Here is a 14,943-nt window from a genome sequence, read left to right as displayed (position 1 = left end):
ACACCATCTATTTAGCAAATGCCCTTGTTATCAACAGCAGCCTTTTAAACTCACCTGAGCTAACAGGTATGTGCGCTGGTTACTCTGCTGCGCTTAAAATTTCTTTTTTGGTTTGCTACAATGCCTTTTCTGAAACGTTGTCTCCTTCTGCTGGAACACTGACTTCTTTCATTTAATGCCTGCAGACTATAAAAGAGAACCCAACCCAAAAAGTTTGGTTGATTAGTCTGTGGCATTCTGTTAAACTGTTGCTTATGGCGGTCTCTGTGAGCTTCTCAGCGACATTCAGCCAGCCAGGTATCCTGCCTGCAGTAGATGGAATGTGGCAATGGAACGCTGGCTGCGCGTGTCATAATAGGCTCTGAGCCTTTATATACCTGTGCACAGCAGCAGCCACCTTCAGTCTGCTGCTGGACAGCCAGCAGCAGCAGCAGCAGGAGAGGTATGTAATCAGGAGCCCTCCTGCTAAGGGTAGACAGCTGCTCGTTCCACCCCACCCCCCGCCTTAATTGGTTCTCCTCCCTTCCAACGGTGTTGAGGCGGGTGGGAACAGCAGGGGGTGAAGGTGCTGTGTTTAAAGAGGTGGAGTTATGCAGATCTAAAACGCGTGGATTGCAGCAGCAGCAAGCCGAAAAGTGCAGGCATGTAAGGGATCTAGAGGTTGACAACATGTCTTCTTAACGGGAGTCCAGGAGCTCATCTCCACAAATGGACTTTTCAGGATCCTTGGGTGGCTCCGTAGTTTGAAACCAATTCTGGTTATCGCTTCTCGGCCTTTTGGCTAAGATCAAGTGTAGTATCTGTTCTTATCAGTTTAATATCTGATACGTCCCCTATCTGGGGACCATATATTAAATGGATTTTTAGAACAGGGAGATGGAAAAAGAGCTTGCTCTGTCCACTCCACGCATTGACCTGGTATTGCAGTATCTCCAGGACCGGTGCACCCCTTCTTTAATGCAGTTTCTAAAATCAGAAAGAATTGAATTCAATGTTTTTTGTTCATTTTGCTTGTTTGTCGGATTTTGGGATGGACTCTTTGGCTTTGCTTTTCTTCTCCTCATTGGATTTTTCATGTTCAAAGTTGCAGAAGCCAGATTACAAGCTCATTTTGGTTCAACTTCAGCAACTGTGCATTGCATTGCCATGTAATGTGATGCAATGCTATCTTTCTAGCTCTCCCTTTTTACTTCCTTTTGGATAAACAGACATATTAGGCAAGCATTTTGGAGCTTTCACCTAAATAACTACAGGTGGTGAGATAAGCTGCACAATATAATTGACCTTTCAGTATATTGTTGCACACACACCATCTATTTAGCAAATGCCCTTGTTATCAACAGCAGCCTTTTAAACTCACCTGAGCTAACAGGTATGTGCGCTGGTTACTCTGCTGCGCTTAAAATTTCTTTTTTGGTTTGCTACAATGCCTTTTCTGAAACGTTGTCTCCTTCTGCTGGAACACTGACTTCTTTCATTTAATGCCTGCAGACTATAAAAGAGAACCCAACCCAAAAAGTTTGGTTGATTAGTCTGTGGCATTCTGTTAAACTGTTGCTTATGGCGGTCTCTGTGAGCTTCTCAGCGACATTCAGCCAGCCAGGTATCCTGCCTGCAGTAGATGGAATGTGGCAATGGAACGCTGGCTGCGCGTGTCATAATAGGCTCTGAGCCTTTATATACCTGTGCACAGCAGCAGCCACCTTCAGTCTGCTGCTGGACAGCCAGCAGCAGCAGCAGCAGGAGAGGTATGTAATCAGGAGCCCTCCTGCTAAGGGTAGACAGCTGCTCGTTCCACCCCACCCCCCGCCTTAATTGGTTCTCCTCCCTTCCAACGGTGTTGAGGCGGGTGGGAACAGCAGGGGGTGAAGGTGCTGTGTTTAAAGAGGTGGAGTTATGCAGATCTAAAACGCGTGGATTGCAGCAGCAGCAAGCCGAAAAGTGCAGGCATGTAAGGGATCTAGAGGTTGACAACATGTCTTCTTAACGGGAGTCCAGGAGCTCATCTCCACAAATGGACTTTTCAGGATCCTTGGGTGGCTCCTTAGTTTGAAACCAATTCTGGTTATCGCTTCTCGGCCTTTTGGCTAAGATCAAGTGTAGTATCTGTTCTTATCAGTTTAATATCTGATACGTCCCCTATCTGGGGACCATATATTAAATGGATTTTTAGAACAGGGAGATGGAAAAAGAGCTTGCTCTGTCCACTCCACGCATTGACCTGGTATTGCAGTATCTCCAGGACCGGTGCACCCCTTCTTTAATGCAGTTTCTAAAATCAGAAAGAATTGAATTCAATGTTTTTTGTTCATTTTGCTTGTTTGTCGGATTTTGGGATGGACTCTTTAGCTTTGCTTTTCTTCTCCTCATTGGATTTTTCATGTTCAAAGTTGCAGAAGCCAGATTACAAGCTCATTTTGGTTCAACTTCAGCAACTGTGCATTGCATTGCCATGTAATGTGATGCAATGCTATCTTTCTAGCTCTCCCTTTTTACTTCCTTTTGGATAAACAGACATATTAGGCAAGCATTTTGGAGCTTTCACCTAAATAACTACAGGTGGTGAGATAAGCTGCACAATATAATTGACCTTTCAGTATATTGTTGCACACACACCATCTATTTAGCAAATGCCCTTGTTATCAACAGCAGCCTTTTAAACTCACCTGAGCTAACAGGTATGTGCGCTGGTTACTCTGCTGCGCTTAAAATTTCTTTTTTGGTTTGCTACAATGCCTTTTCTGAAACGTTGTCTCCTTCTGCTGGAACACTGACTTCTTTCATTTAATGCCTGCAGACTATAAAAGAGAACCCAACCCAAAAAGTTTGGTTGATTAGTCTGTGGCATTCTGTTAAACTGTTGCTTATGGCGGTCTCTGTGAGCTTCTCAGCGACATTCAGCCAGCCAGGTATCCTGCCTGCAGTAGATGGAATGTGGCAATGGAACGCTGGCTGCGCATGTCATAATAGGCTCTGAGCCTTTATATACCTGTGCACAGCAGCAGCCACCTTCAGTCTGCTGCTGGACAGCCAGCAGCAGCAGCAGCAGGAGAGGTATGTAATCAGGAGCCCTCCTGCTAAGGGTAGACAGCTGCTCGTTCCACCCCACCCCCCGCCTTAATTGGTTCTCCTCCCTTCCAACGGTGTTGAGGCGGGTGGGAACAGCAGGGGGTGAAGGTGCGGTGTTTAAAGAGGTGGAGTTATGCAGATCTAAAACGCGTGGATTGCAGCAGCAGCAAGCCGAAAAGTGCAGGCATGTAAGGGATCTAGAGGTTGACAACATGTCTTCTTAACGGGAGTCCAGGAGCTCATCTCCACAAATGGACTTTTCAGGATCCTTGGGTGGCTCCGTAGTTTGAAACCAATTCTGGTTATCGCTTCTCGGCCTTTTGGCTAAGATCAAGTGTAGTATCTGTTCTTATCAGTTTAATATCTGATACGTCCCCTATCTGGGGACCATATATTAAATGGATTTTTAGAACAGGGAGATGGAAAAAGAGCTTGCTCTGTCCACTCCACGCATTGACCTGGTATTGCAGTATCTCCAGGACCGGTGCACCCCTTCTTTAATGCAGTTTCTAAAATCAGAAAGAATTGAATTCAATGTTTTTTGTTCATTTTGCTTGTTTGTCGGATTTTGGGATGGACTCTTTGGCTTTGCTTTTCTTCTCCTCATTGGATTTTTCATGTTCAAAGTTGCAGAAGCCAGATTACAAGCTCATTTTGGTTCAACTTCAGCAACTGTGCATTGCATTGCCATGTAATGTGATGCAATGCTATCTTTCTAGCTCTCCCTTTTTACTTCCTTTTGGATAAACAGACATATTAGGCAAGCATTTTGGAGCTTTCACCTAAATAACTACAGGTGGTGAGATAAGCTGCACAATATAATTGACCTTTCAGTATATTGTTGCACACACACCATCTATTTAGCAAATGCCCTTGTTATCAACAGCAGCCTTTTAAACTCACCTGAGCTAACAGGTATGTGCGCTGGTTACTCTGCTGCGCTTAAAATTTCTTTTTTGGTTTGCTGCAATGCCTTTTCTGAAACGTTGTCTCCTTCTGCTGGAACACTGACTTCTTTCATTTAATGCCTGCAGACTATAAAAGAGAACCCAACCCAAAAAGTTTGGTTGATTAGTCTGTGGCATTCTGTTAAACTGTTGCTTATGGCGGTCTCTGTGAGCTTCTCAGCGACATTCAGCCAGCCAGGTATCCTGCCTGCAGTAGATGGAATGTGGCAATGGAACGCTGGCTGCGCGTGTCATAATAGGCTCTGAGCCTTTATATACCTGTGCACAGCAGCAGCCACCTTCAGTCTGCTGCTGGACAGCCAGCAGCAGCAGCAGCAGGAGAGGTATGTAATCAGGAGCCCTCCTGCTAAGGGTAGACAGCTGCTCGTTCCACCCCACCCCCCGCCTTAATTGGTTCTCCTCCCTTCCAACGGTGTTGAGGCGGGTGGGAACAGCAGGGGGTGAAGGTGCTGTGTTTAAAGAGGTGGAGTTATGCAGATCTAAAACGCGTGGATTGCAGCAGCAGCAAGCCGAAAAGTGCAGGCATGTAAGGGATCTAGAGGTTGACAACATGTCTTCTTAACGGGAGTCCAGGAGCTCATCTCCACAAATGGACTTTTCAGGATCCTTGGGTGGCTCCGTAGTTTGAAACCAATTCTGGTTATCGCTTCTCGGCCTTTTGGCTAAGATCAAGTGTAGTATCTGTTCTTATCAGTTTAATATCTGATACGTCCCCTATCTGGGGACCATATATTAAATGGATTTTTAGAACAGGGAGATGGAAAAAGAGCTTGCTCTGTCCACTCCACGCATTGACCTGGTATTGCAGTATCTCCAGGACCGGTGCACCCCTTCTTTAATGCAGTTTCTAAAATCAGAAAGAATTGAATTCAATGTTTTTTGTTAATTTTGCTTGTTTGTCGGATTTTGGGATGGACTCTTTGGCTTTGCTTTTCTTCTCCTCATTGGATTTTTCATGTTCAAAGTTGCAGAAGCCAGATTACAAGCTCATTTTGGTTCAACTTCAGCAACTGTGCATTGCATTGCCATGTAATGTGATGCAATGCTATCTTTCTAGCTCTCCCTTTTTACTTCCTTTTGGATAAACAGACATATTAGGCAAGCATTTTGGAGCTTTCACCTAAATAACTACAGGTGGTGAGATAAGCTGCACAATATAATTGACCTTTCAGTATATTGTTGCACACACACCATCTATTTAGCAAATGCCCTTGTTATCAACAGCAGCCTTTTAAACTCACCTGAGCTAACAGGTATGTGCGCTGGTTACTCTGCTGCGCTTAAAATTTCTTTTTTGGTTTGCTACAATGCCTTTTCTGAAACGTTGTCTCCTTCTGCTGGAACACTGACTTCTTTCATTTAATGCCTGCAGACTATAAAAGAGAACCCAACCCAAAAAGTTTGGTTGATTAGTCTGTGGCATTCTGTTAAACTGTTGCTTATGGCGGTCTCTGTGAGCTTCTCAGCGACATTCAGCCAGCCAGGTATCCTGCCTGCAGTAGATGGAATGTGGCAATGGAACGCTGGCTGCGCGTGTCATAATAGGCTCTGAGCCTTTATATACCTGTGCACAGCAGCAGCCACCTTCAGTCTGCTGCTGGACAGCCAGCAGCAGCAGCAGCAGGAGAGGTATGTAATCAGGAGCCCTCCTGCTAAGGGTAGACAGCTGCTCGTTCCACCCCACCCCCCGCCTTAATTGGTTCTCCTCCCTTCCAACGGTGTTGAGGCGGGTGGGAACAGCAGGGGGTGAAGGTGCTGTGTTTAAAGAGGTGGAGTTATGCAGATCTAAAACGCGTGGATTGCAGCAGCAGCAAGCCGAAAAGTGCAGGCATGTAAGGGATCTAGAGGTTGACAACATGTCTTCTTAACGGGAGTCCAGGAGCTCATCTCCACAAATGGACTTTTCAGGATCCTTGGGTGGCTCCGTAGTTTGAAACCAATTCTGGTTATCGCTTCTCGGCCTTTTGGCTCAGATCTGTAATGGGTCTAGTCATTTGGCTGTCTGTGCGTTAACTCTTGGCCCTGTGGCATCGCCATTTTATGGCTTAAGCCACTTGCTGCTATAAGGAGTTGGCCAGTAGACACGACTAGCGATAATGGGACGCATTCGATACGCTGGGCCCGGTGAGGCTCGAGTGAAGTTTGGAATCCAGATTGATGTGGAAGAAGGCAAAGAAGGAATCTTTACCCTCAGCTTCGTGGTGAAGGAGATTTTGTTTGGACTCCTTGAAGTGAAGAAGGAAGAAATCTTGTGCCTCCAGCAATTCAAAAGCAAGTATAATCTTGTATTTACTTCTATGGCTGTTTGCAACAATTTCTATGATTGTTTGAAAAAGAATCTGGACAATCAATATTTGGATGGGCTGACTTTTGTCATCTTGTATTGCTCCAAAGAGGTACCTCTGACTGTTTTCATGTACAACCCACATGTGGACTTGGCTTTGATTTATGCCTTTCTAAATAGGCACTGCTATATTACCAAGGTGGCAGTAAAAGTCATGAATGAGGAGGAACTATGGACCGGTAAATATCGTTTCATGGTCAAGTTCCGGGAAAGTCCTGATGAACCAGGGGGTATACATTATCCTCCATCAAATTTTTCCATTGGGAGTGAGCGGGGTTACCTGTTCTTCCCCAATGCGCCCAGGTTTTGTCGTCATTGTAGGAGGTATGGCCATACTCAGGAAGCATGCGACATCAGACAGATTATTTGCAGGAAGTGCAATGAGGTGGGTCATTCTTCCAATAATTGCAAAAATGAAATAGTCTGTAACCTCTGCGGAGAGAAGGGGCATGCCTTCAGAGACTGTATATTCCATCCTGGTTCATATGCGGGGGCAGCGGGAAGGGGAAGGAGAAGAAATGAATCTCCTGCACCCACAGCTACAACTCCGACTGCTCCAACTCCGACTGCTCCGATATCTACTCTGGCTTTCCTGGATGAGGAGGAGGCTCGGGTTGCTTTTCCAGAACTGGTTCGTGTGAATGTAAGAGGAAATATGGAGCTGGCACCTGAGCCACCGGTGCAGAGGGCCGCGTCTGTGGCTTCAGATGTCAGTGAGTCTGAGACGATAACTGATGATCGCATAGGCATGGAAGTGGCCCCGGTGGAGGATCTGGAGGCTGAAATTCCAGACATGATGGTTACATTGCAGGGGGAAGAGGAGTCTGATCTGACCAGAACACCGCATGTGGCCTGGAGCGATGTCGTCTCTGACCTTGAGGAGGAGGGATGTCAGGGGGACTTTGACCCCCAGCGGCGGGATTATAGTTCAGATGAAGATGGAGGCGCTTCAGTGAAAAAAAAGAAGAAAACTGAACCATCCTTTTCCCCTTTAAGTGACTGCAGTGTGAGTCCAGCCCGGGTGTACCCTACTGCATCCGATCCCCAAGATGTGTCTTTTTTGGGGGAAGGCACAAACTACGATATCTGCACGTCCAGCGTCCTACCCCCAGAAGGGTTAGGAAGATGTACAGGTGGGCATGTTGTCGTGACCTGCCACATCAAATTAATAGATGGGTGCCCAAGTTGCTCTCAGCATCTTGTCGCTAAATGTTCGGCTGATTAAATCTGAGTCGAGAAGAGTGGCAATTTTGGACTACTTGAGCAACTTGGATGCGGACGTATACTGTGTGCAGGAGTGTGCGATCTCCGATCCCTTAAGTGAAAATGCATGGCCTTTAGGTCAAAGTGTGTGGTCTGGTTCTGTATGTAATAAAAATTGTGGGGTAGGTGTTTTGGTGAAGGGTTATAGTGTTAAGATAGAAAGTTACATGGTGGTGGAGGCGGGGAGGTGTGTAATATGTGAGTTAAATTGTAGGGGGTGGAGGGTTAGGGTGGTAAATATGTATGCACCAATAGATAAAGGGGAGAGGCTGGAAATTTTTGAGAAATTATGTTTTTTTTTATCTGGCAAAATGCCAATAATTTTTGTTGGAGATTTCAATTGTGTGACGGAGGGGGATAAGATGGATGTTACAGGTAAAAGACTCAAGAGTCTTGTGGCGGATTTTTCCTTACAGGATGCTGCGGAAGTTTTTTTAGGTAATCCACCTCCTGCGACCTATAAGGCCGACAGGGGAGGCATAGAGTCTAGAATAGACCGTATCTTCTTTTCTTCACAAAATGTTATTTGTAGGAATTTCCAGCAGGAAGATGTTCCCTTCTCTGACCATGTGTGTTTGAGGGCACGTCTAGAAGGTAAGATTTCCTTTGTATATGGTGGTGGCGTGTGGAAACTTAATGTGCGTTTGCTGGAAGATAATAGGATCATGCGTGATTTTAGGCGAATGTATGTTAGGTGGAGGGATAAAAAAAGTGATTACAGGAATGTGCTTGAGTGGTGGGACTGGATGAAGAGTGAGATTGGTTTTTTCTTTAGAAAAAGGGGCAGGAGGAAAGCAGCAATGAATAGAGCAAAATTTAATGATTTAAGCTCTAGACTGGAGTGGCTGAGGAAGTTAAGGATGATTGGAGTGGATGTGGATGTTTTGATGTGTCAAGTGAAAGAAGAGATTAAGAAATATATTGAGGGTAAAGGGAAAGAAATTATTTACCGTTCTAAGATTGAACATTTGGAGAAAAATGAGAAATGCACAAGGTTTTTTTTCAAAAAAGTTTTTGGGAAGAAAGTAGATATGGATGAGGTGGTGAATGGCGATGGGGTGTGTGTGAGTGGGAAGGATGTGATGCAGGAGGTGGTGTTGTTTTATAAGGAGTTGTATGGGGAAAAATGGGTTGATGATAGGATGTTGACTGATGCTTTGGGGTGTTTAGAAGGTTGTTTGGGTGAGGATGAACGTGAAATATTGGATGATGTAATTGTGTTGGATGAAGTTAAAAAAGTGGTGATGTCTGCGAGTAAGAATAAAACACCTGGGAAGGATGGACTGCCCGTGGAGTTATATGTTAAGGAATGGGACACGATGGGAAATGACTTATTGGAGGTGTGCCAGTATATGTTCACGGAGAATATGTTGAGTGAATCTATGAGAGATGGGGTGGTGGTTTTGGTTCATAAGAAAGGTGATAAAAAGGATTTGGGGAATTGGAGGCCAATCACCCTTTTGAATGCAGACTATAAGGTGTTTAGTAAATTGTTGGCTAGCCGGATGCGGGAAGTGATTGGCGGTGTGGTGGATGAAGATCAAGTGTGTGCAGTGCCTGGGAGAAGTATGACTGAAAATTTGGTGTTGTTGCGTGATGTGATTGGGGATTGTATGAGTCGTAAGCAGAAATGTTTGTTGTTTTCGGTTGATTTTGAAAAAGCTTTTGACCGTGTGTCACATAGCTTTATGTTTAAGGTTTTGTCTAAGATGGGTTATTCCAGGAATTTTGTAAACTGTGTTAGGAGTTTGTATTGTAATGTTTCAAGTGAATTTTTGGTGAATGGGTGGTTGAGTGAGAAAGTGAGAATTAAATCAGGAGTGCGTCAGGGGTGCCCTATGTCCCCTTTTTTGTTTATTAGTGTGATTGAAGTGTTGATGTGTATGGTTAGGAAGGATAAGTTTATGAGAGGTGTGATGATTCCTGGGAGTAATGGAAAGGATGTGAGAATTCTAGGTTACATGGATGATGTAGTGATTGTGAGTGGGAATATGGCTGCGATGAGTAGGGCAAGGTTGATATTAAGTTTGTTTTGTAGTGTCTCAGCTTTTAAGGTCAATTGGACTAAGAGTTCCTTTAAATGTTTTGGTGAGAGGAATGTACGGATGGATGGTGTGAGGTGTGAGGATGGTGCAATAAAGGTGCTTGGGATTAAGTTTAATGATGATTTGAAAGGAAATGAGAGTTGGGAACATTGTGGGGTGAGAGTGGTGCGCAAGTTGAATTTTTGGCGAATGAGAGAATTAACTCTGACTGGGAAAGTTCTGATTATTAAGGCGGTTATTTTGCCTATTTTGTTGTTTGTTGCGAATGTATATCCTGCTGCTTTTAAGAAAATTAGGAAAACTGAGAAATTCATCTTTAATTTTCTTTGGGGAAGTCGCATGGAGAAATTGAAACGGGAATATGTCTATAAGTTATGTGTAAATGGTGGTTTGGATTTTCCAAATATTGATTTCTTTTTAGGGATTAGTTACGTGAAAATGGTGGTGGTGGTTCTAGGGAAAAGTAATAAGTGTGCTTATATGATGAAGTATTCGGCTGGATGGATGCTTTATGGCTTAAAGTGGGTCAAAAGGGATGCTAGAGTGCCTGTTGCTTTTAAGTGTCCTGTATGGTATGGTTGTGTTGAGAAATTTGTAAGGAAGTATGATTTGTTGTCCGTTAACATGAGTGATTTTAGGCAAAAGAAGAAAGTCATTAGGATGGTGCGTGAGCGTGAGGTGGTATGTAATATCAATGGGTTGAGAGGGGAGGAAGTAACCGAGATGTGGAGAAAATTAAGTATAGATGGTGTGACTAACAGACAGAGAGATATCGCTTGGATGATATTGCATGACATTTTGCCTGTTAGAGATGTGCAAAAGAAGAGGGATTTAGTTAAATCTGAGGTATGCCCGAGGGATGGATGTGGTTTGAGAGAGCATGTTAGACATATGGTATGGGATTGTGATTTTGCATATGATGTATGGAAGGGTATAGGGGGACTTTGCAAGGAATTGGTGGGTGTAAAGTATGTAAATTGGAAACTTGCTATGTTTGGGATGGGTGCATGTAGTAGAATTAAGGATAGGATTTTATGGTTGTTGGTGGTGTGTGTAATTGAAAGTTTGTGGGATGCGAGGAATTTGTTAGTTTTTAAAAGGAAGAAAATGTCAGTTAATGAATGTTTGAGATTGATTCTGTCACGTATGTATGTAATATACCTCTGGGATCAGGAACGTGGAAGTATTATAGATGCTGAAGGGATCTGGAAGTTTAAAAAGTGGAGGTTTTTGGTAAAGTTTAATTAGTAGTGTATAATGTACCTGATGATAAGGTTTGGTTTTATTTTTGATTATATACCAAGTGTGATGAAAGGCTAAGTGTCAATGAAAGGCTTTTGCAAGTCGATTTGATTGAGCTTATGCTCCGGCCTATCTGATTTGGAAAAAAAAAAAAAAATCTGTTCTTATCAGTTTAATATCTGATACGTCCCCTATCTGGGGACCATATATTAAATGGATTTTTAGAACAGGGAGATGGAAAAAGAGCTTGCTCTGTCCACTCCACGCATTGACCTGGTATTGCAGTATCTCCAGGACCGGTGCACCCCTTCTTTAATGCAGTTTCTAAAATCAGAAAGAATTGAATTCAATGTTTTTTGTTCATTTTGCTTGTTTGTCGGATTTTGGGATGGACTCTTTGGCTTTGCTTTTCTTCTCCTCATTGGATTTTTCATGTTCAAAGTTGCAGAAGCCAGATTACAAGCTCATTTTGGTTCAACTTCAGCAACTGTGCATTGCATTGCCATGTAATGTGATGCAATGCTATCTTTCTAGCTCTCCCTTTTTACTTCCTTTTGGATAAACAGACATATTAGGCAAGCATTTTGGAGCTTTCACCTAAATAACTACAGGTGGTGAGATAAGCTGCACAATATAATTGACCTTTCAGTATATTGTTGCACACACACCATCTATTTAGCAAATGCCCTTGTTATCAACAGCAGCCTTTTAAACTCACCTGAGCTAACAGGTATGTGCGCTGGTTACTCTGCTGCGCTTAAAATTTCTTTTTTGGTTTGCTACAATGCCTTTTCTGAAACGTTGTCTCCTTCTGCTGGAACACTGACTTCTTTCATTTAATGCCTGCAGACTATAAAAGAGAACCCAACCCAAAAAGTTTGGTTGATTAGTCTGTGGCATTCTGTTAAACTGTTGCTTATGGCGGTCTCTGTGAGCTTCTCAGCGACATTCAGCCAGCCAGGTATCCTGCCTGCAGTAGATGGAATGTGGCAATGGAACGCTGGCTGCGCGTGTCATAATAGGCTCTGAGCCTTTATATACCTGTGCACAGCAGCAGCCACCTTCAGTCTGCTGCTGGACAGCCAGCAGCAGCAGCAGCAGGAGAGGTATGTAATCAGGAGCCCTCCTGCTAAGGGTAGACAGCTGCTCGTTCCACCCCACCCCCCGCCTTAATTGGTTCTCCTCCCTTCCAACGGTGTTGAGGCGGGTGGGAACAGCAGGGGGTGAAGGTGCTGTGTTTAAAGAGGTGGAGTTATGCAGATCTAAAACGCGTGGATTGCAGCAGCAGCAAGCCGAAAAGTGCAGGCATGTAAGGGATCTAGAGGTTGACAACATGTCTTCTTAACGGGAGTCCAGGAGCTCATCTCCACAAATGGACTTTTCAGGATCCTTGGGTGGCTCCGTAGTTTGAAACCAATTCTGGTTATCGCTTCTCGGCCTTTTGGCTAAGATCAAGTGTAGTATCTGTTCTTATCAGTTTAATATCTGATACGTCCCCTATCTGGGGACCATATATTAAATGGATTTTTAGAACAGGGAGATGGAAAAAGAGCTTGCTCTGTCCACTCCACGCATTGACCTGGTATTGCAGTATCTCCAGGACCGGTGCACCCCTTCTTTAATGCAGTTTCTAAAATCAGAAAGAATTGAATTCAATGTTTTTTGTTCATTTTGCTTGTTTGTCGGATTTTGGGATGGACTCTTTGGCTTTGCTTTTCTTCTCCTCATTGGATTTTTCATGTTCAAAGTTGCAGAAGCCAGATTACAAGCTCATTTTGGTTCAACTTCAGCAACTGTGCATTGCATTGCCATGTAATGTGATGCAATGCTATCTTTCTAGCTCTCCCTTTTTACTTCCTTTTGGATAAACAGACATATTAGGCAAGCATTTTGGAGCTTTCACCTAAATAACTACAGGTGGTGAGATAAGCTGCACAATATAATTGACCTTTCAGTATATTGTTGCACACACACCATCTATTTAGCAAATGCCCTTGTTATCAACAGCAGCCTTTTAAACTCACCTGAGCTAACAGGTATGTGCGCTGGTTACTCTGCTGCGCTTAAAATTTCTTTTTTGGTTTGCTACAATGCCTTTTCTGAAACGTTGTCTCCTTCTGCTGGAACACTGACTTCTTTCATTTAATGCCTGCAGACTATAAAAGAGAACCCAACCCAAAAAGTTTGGTTGATTAGTCTGTGGCATTCTGTTAAACTGTTGCTTATGGCGGTCTCTGTGAGCTTCTCAGCGACATTCAGCCAGCCAGGTATCCTGCCTGCAGTAGATGGAATGTGGCAATGGAACGCTGGCTGCGCGTGTCATAATAGGCTCTGAGCCTTTATATACCTGTGCACAGCAGCAGCCACCTTCAGTCTGCTGCTGGACAGCCAGCAGCAGCAGCAGCAGGAGAGGTATGTAATCAGGAGCCCTCCTGCTAAGGGTAGACAGCTGCTCGTTCCACCCCACCCCCCGCCTTAATTGGTTCTCCTCCCTTCCAACGGTGTTGAGGCGGGTGGGAACAGCAGGGGGTGAAGGTGCTGTGTTTAAAGAGGTGGAGTTATGCAGATCTAAAACGCGTGGATTGCAGCAGCAGCAAGCCGAAAAGTGCAGGCATGTAAGGGATCTAGAGGTTGACAACATGTCTTCTTAACGGGAGTCCAGGAGCTCATCTCCACAAATGGACTTTTCAGGATCCTTGGGTGGCTCCGTAGTTTGAAACCAATTCTGGTTATCGCTTCTCGGCCTTTTGGCTAAGATCAAGTGTAGTATCTGTTCTTATCAGTTTAATATCTGATACGTCCCCTATCTGGGGACCATATATTAAATGGATTTTTAGAACAGGGAGATGGAAAAAGAGCTTGCTCTGTCCACTCCACGCATTGACCTGGTATTGCAGTATCTCCAGGCCCGGTTCACCCCTTCTTTAATGCAGTTTCTAAAATCAGAAAGAATTGAATTCAATGTTTTTTGTTCATTTTGCTTGTTTGTCGGATTTTGGGATGGACTCTTTGGCTTTGCTTTTCTTCTCCTCATTGGATTTTTCATGTTCAAAGTTGCAGAAGCCAGATTACAAGCTCATTTTGGTTCAACTTCAGCAACTGTGCATTGCATTGCCATGTAATGTGATGCAATGCTATCTTTCTAGCTCTCCCTTTTTACTTCCTTTTGGATAAACAGACATATTAGGCAAGCATTTTGGAGCTTTCACCTAAATAACTACAGGTGGTGAGATAAGCTGCACAATATAATTGACCTTTCAGTATATTGTTGCACACACACCATCTATTTAGCAAATGCCCTTGTTATCAACAGCAGCCTTTTAAACTCACCTGAGCTAACAGGTATGTGCGCTGGTTACTCTGCTGCGCTTAAAATTTCTTTTTTGGTTTGCTACAATGCCTTTTCTGAAACGTTGTCTCCTTCTGCTGGAACACTGACTTCTTTCATTTAATGCCTGCAGACTATAAAAGAGAACCCAACCCAAAAAGTTTGGTTGATTAGTCTGTGGCATTCTGTTAAACTGTTGCTTATGGCGGTCTCTGTGAGCTTCTCAGCGACATTCAGCCAGCCAGGTATCCTGCCTGCAGTAGATGGAATGTGGCAATGGAACGCTGGCTGCACGTGTCATAATAGGCTCTGAGCCTTTATATACCTGTGCACAGCAGCAGCCACCTTCAGGCTGCTGCTGGACAGCCAGCAGCAGCAGCAGCAGGAGAGGAATGTAATCAGGAGCCCTCCTGCTAAGGGTAGACAGCTGCTCGTTCCACCCCACCCCCCGCCTTAATTGGTTCTCCTCCCTTCCAACGGTGTTGAGGCGGGTGGGAACAGCAGGGGGTGAAGGTGCTGTGTTTAAAGAGGTGGAGTTATGCAGATCTAAAACGCGTGGATTGCAGCAGCAGCAAGCCGAAAAGTGCAGGCATGTAAGGGATCTAGAGGTTGACAACATGTCTTCTTAACGGGAGTCCAGGAGCTCATCTCCACAAATGGACTTTTCAGGATCCTTGGGTGGCT

General features: G+C 44.2%; 6 non-coding genes and 1 pseudogene across 6 annotated transcripts; all 7 read left to right on the top strand.

Moving 5' to 3' along the window:
* Positions 1 to 761: 761 nt before the first annotated feature.
* Positions 762 to 952, top strand: LOC141228905 (U2 spliceosomal RNA). Its single transcript, XR_012295700.1, has one exon. It is a non-coding gene; the product is annotated as a U2 spliceosomal RNA (small nuclear RNA).
* Positions 953 to 2,067: 1,115 nt separating this feature from the next.
* LOC141228904 (U2 spliceosomal RNA) lies at positions 2,068 to 2,258 on the top strand. Its single transcript, XR_012295699.1, has one exon. It is a non-coding gene; the product is annotated as a U2 spliceosomal RNA (small nuclear RNA).
* Positions 2,259 to 3,373: 1,115 nt separating this feature from the next.
* On the top strand, positions 3,374 to 3,564 carry LOC141228903 (U2 spliceosomal RNA). The gene has a single exon (XR_012295698.1). It is a non-coding gene; the product is annotated as a U2 spliceosomal RNA (small nuclear RNA).
* A 1,115-nt stretch (positions 3,565 to 4,679) lies between these two features.
* On the top strand, positions 4,680 to 4,870 carry LOC141228901 (U2 spliceosomal RNA). The gene has a single exon (XR_012295696.1). It is a non-coding gene; the product is annotated as a U2 spliceosomal RNA (small nuclear RNA).
* A 6,192-nt stretch (positions 4,871 to 11,062) lies between these two features.
* Positions 11,063 to 11,241, top strand: LOC141228413 (U2 spliceosomal RNA; annotated as a pseudogene).
* Positions 11,242 to 12,356: 1,115 nt separating this feature from the next.
* LOC141228900 (U2 spliceosomal RNA) lies at positions 12,357 to 12,547 on the top strand. Its single transcript, XR_012295695.1, has one exon. It is a non-coding gene; the product is annotated as a U2 spliceosomal RNA (small nuclear RNA).
* A 1,115-nt stretch (positions 12,548 to 13,662) lies between these two features.
* On the top strand, positions 13,663 to 13,853 carry LOC141228304 (U2 spliceosomal RNA). The gene has a single exon (XR_012295219.1). It is a non-coding gene; the product is annotated as a U2 spliceosomal RNA (small nuclear RNA).
* Positions 13,854 to 14,943: the final 1,090 nt, after the last annotated feature.

Source organism: Phyllobates terribilis, unplaced genomic scaffold (assembly GCF_046119375.1).
Source record: "Phyllobates terribilis strain yellow unplaced genomic scaffold, ASM4611937v1 Scaffold_437__1_contigs__length_1545540, whole genome shotgun sequence".
Taxonomy (NCBI): domain Eukaryota; kingdom Metazoa; phylum Chordata; class Amphibia; order Anura; family Dendrobatidae; genus Phyllobates; species Phyllobates terribilis.
Note: the sequence above shows the minus strand (reverse complement) of the source record. Positions and strands in the feature narration are given on the sequence as shown.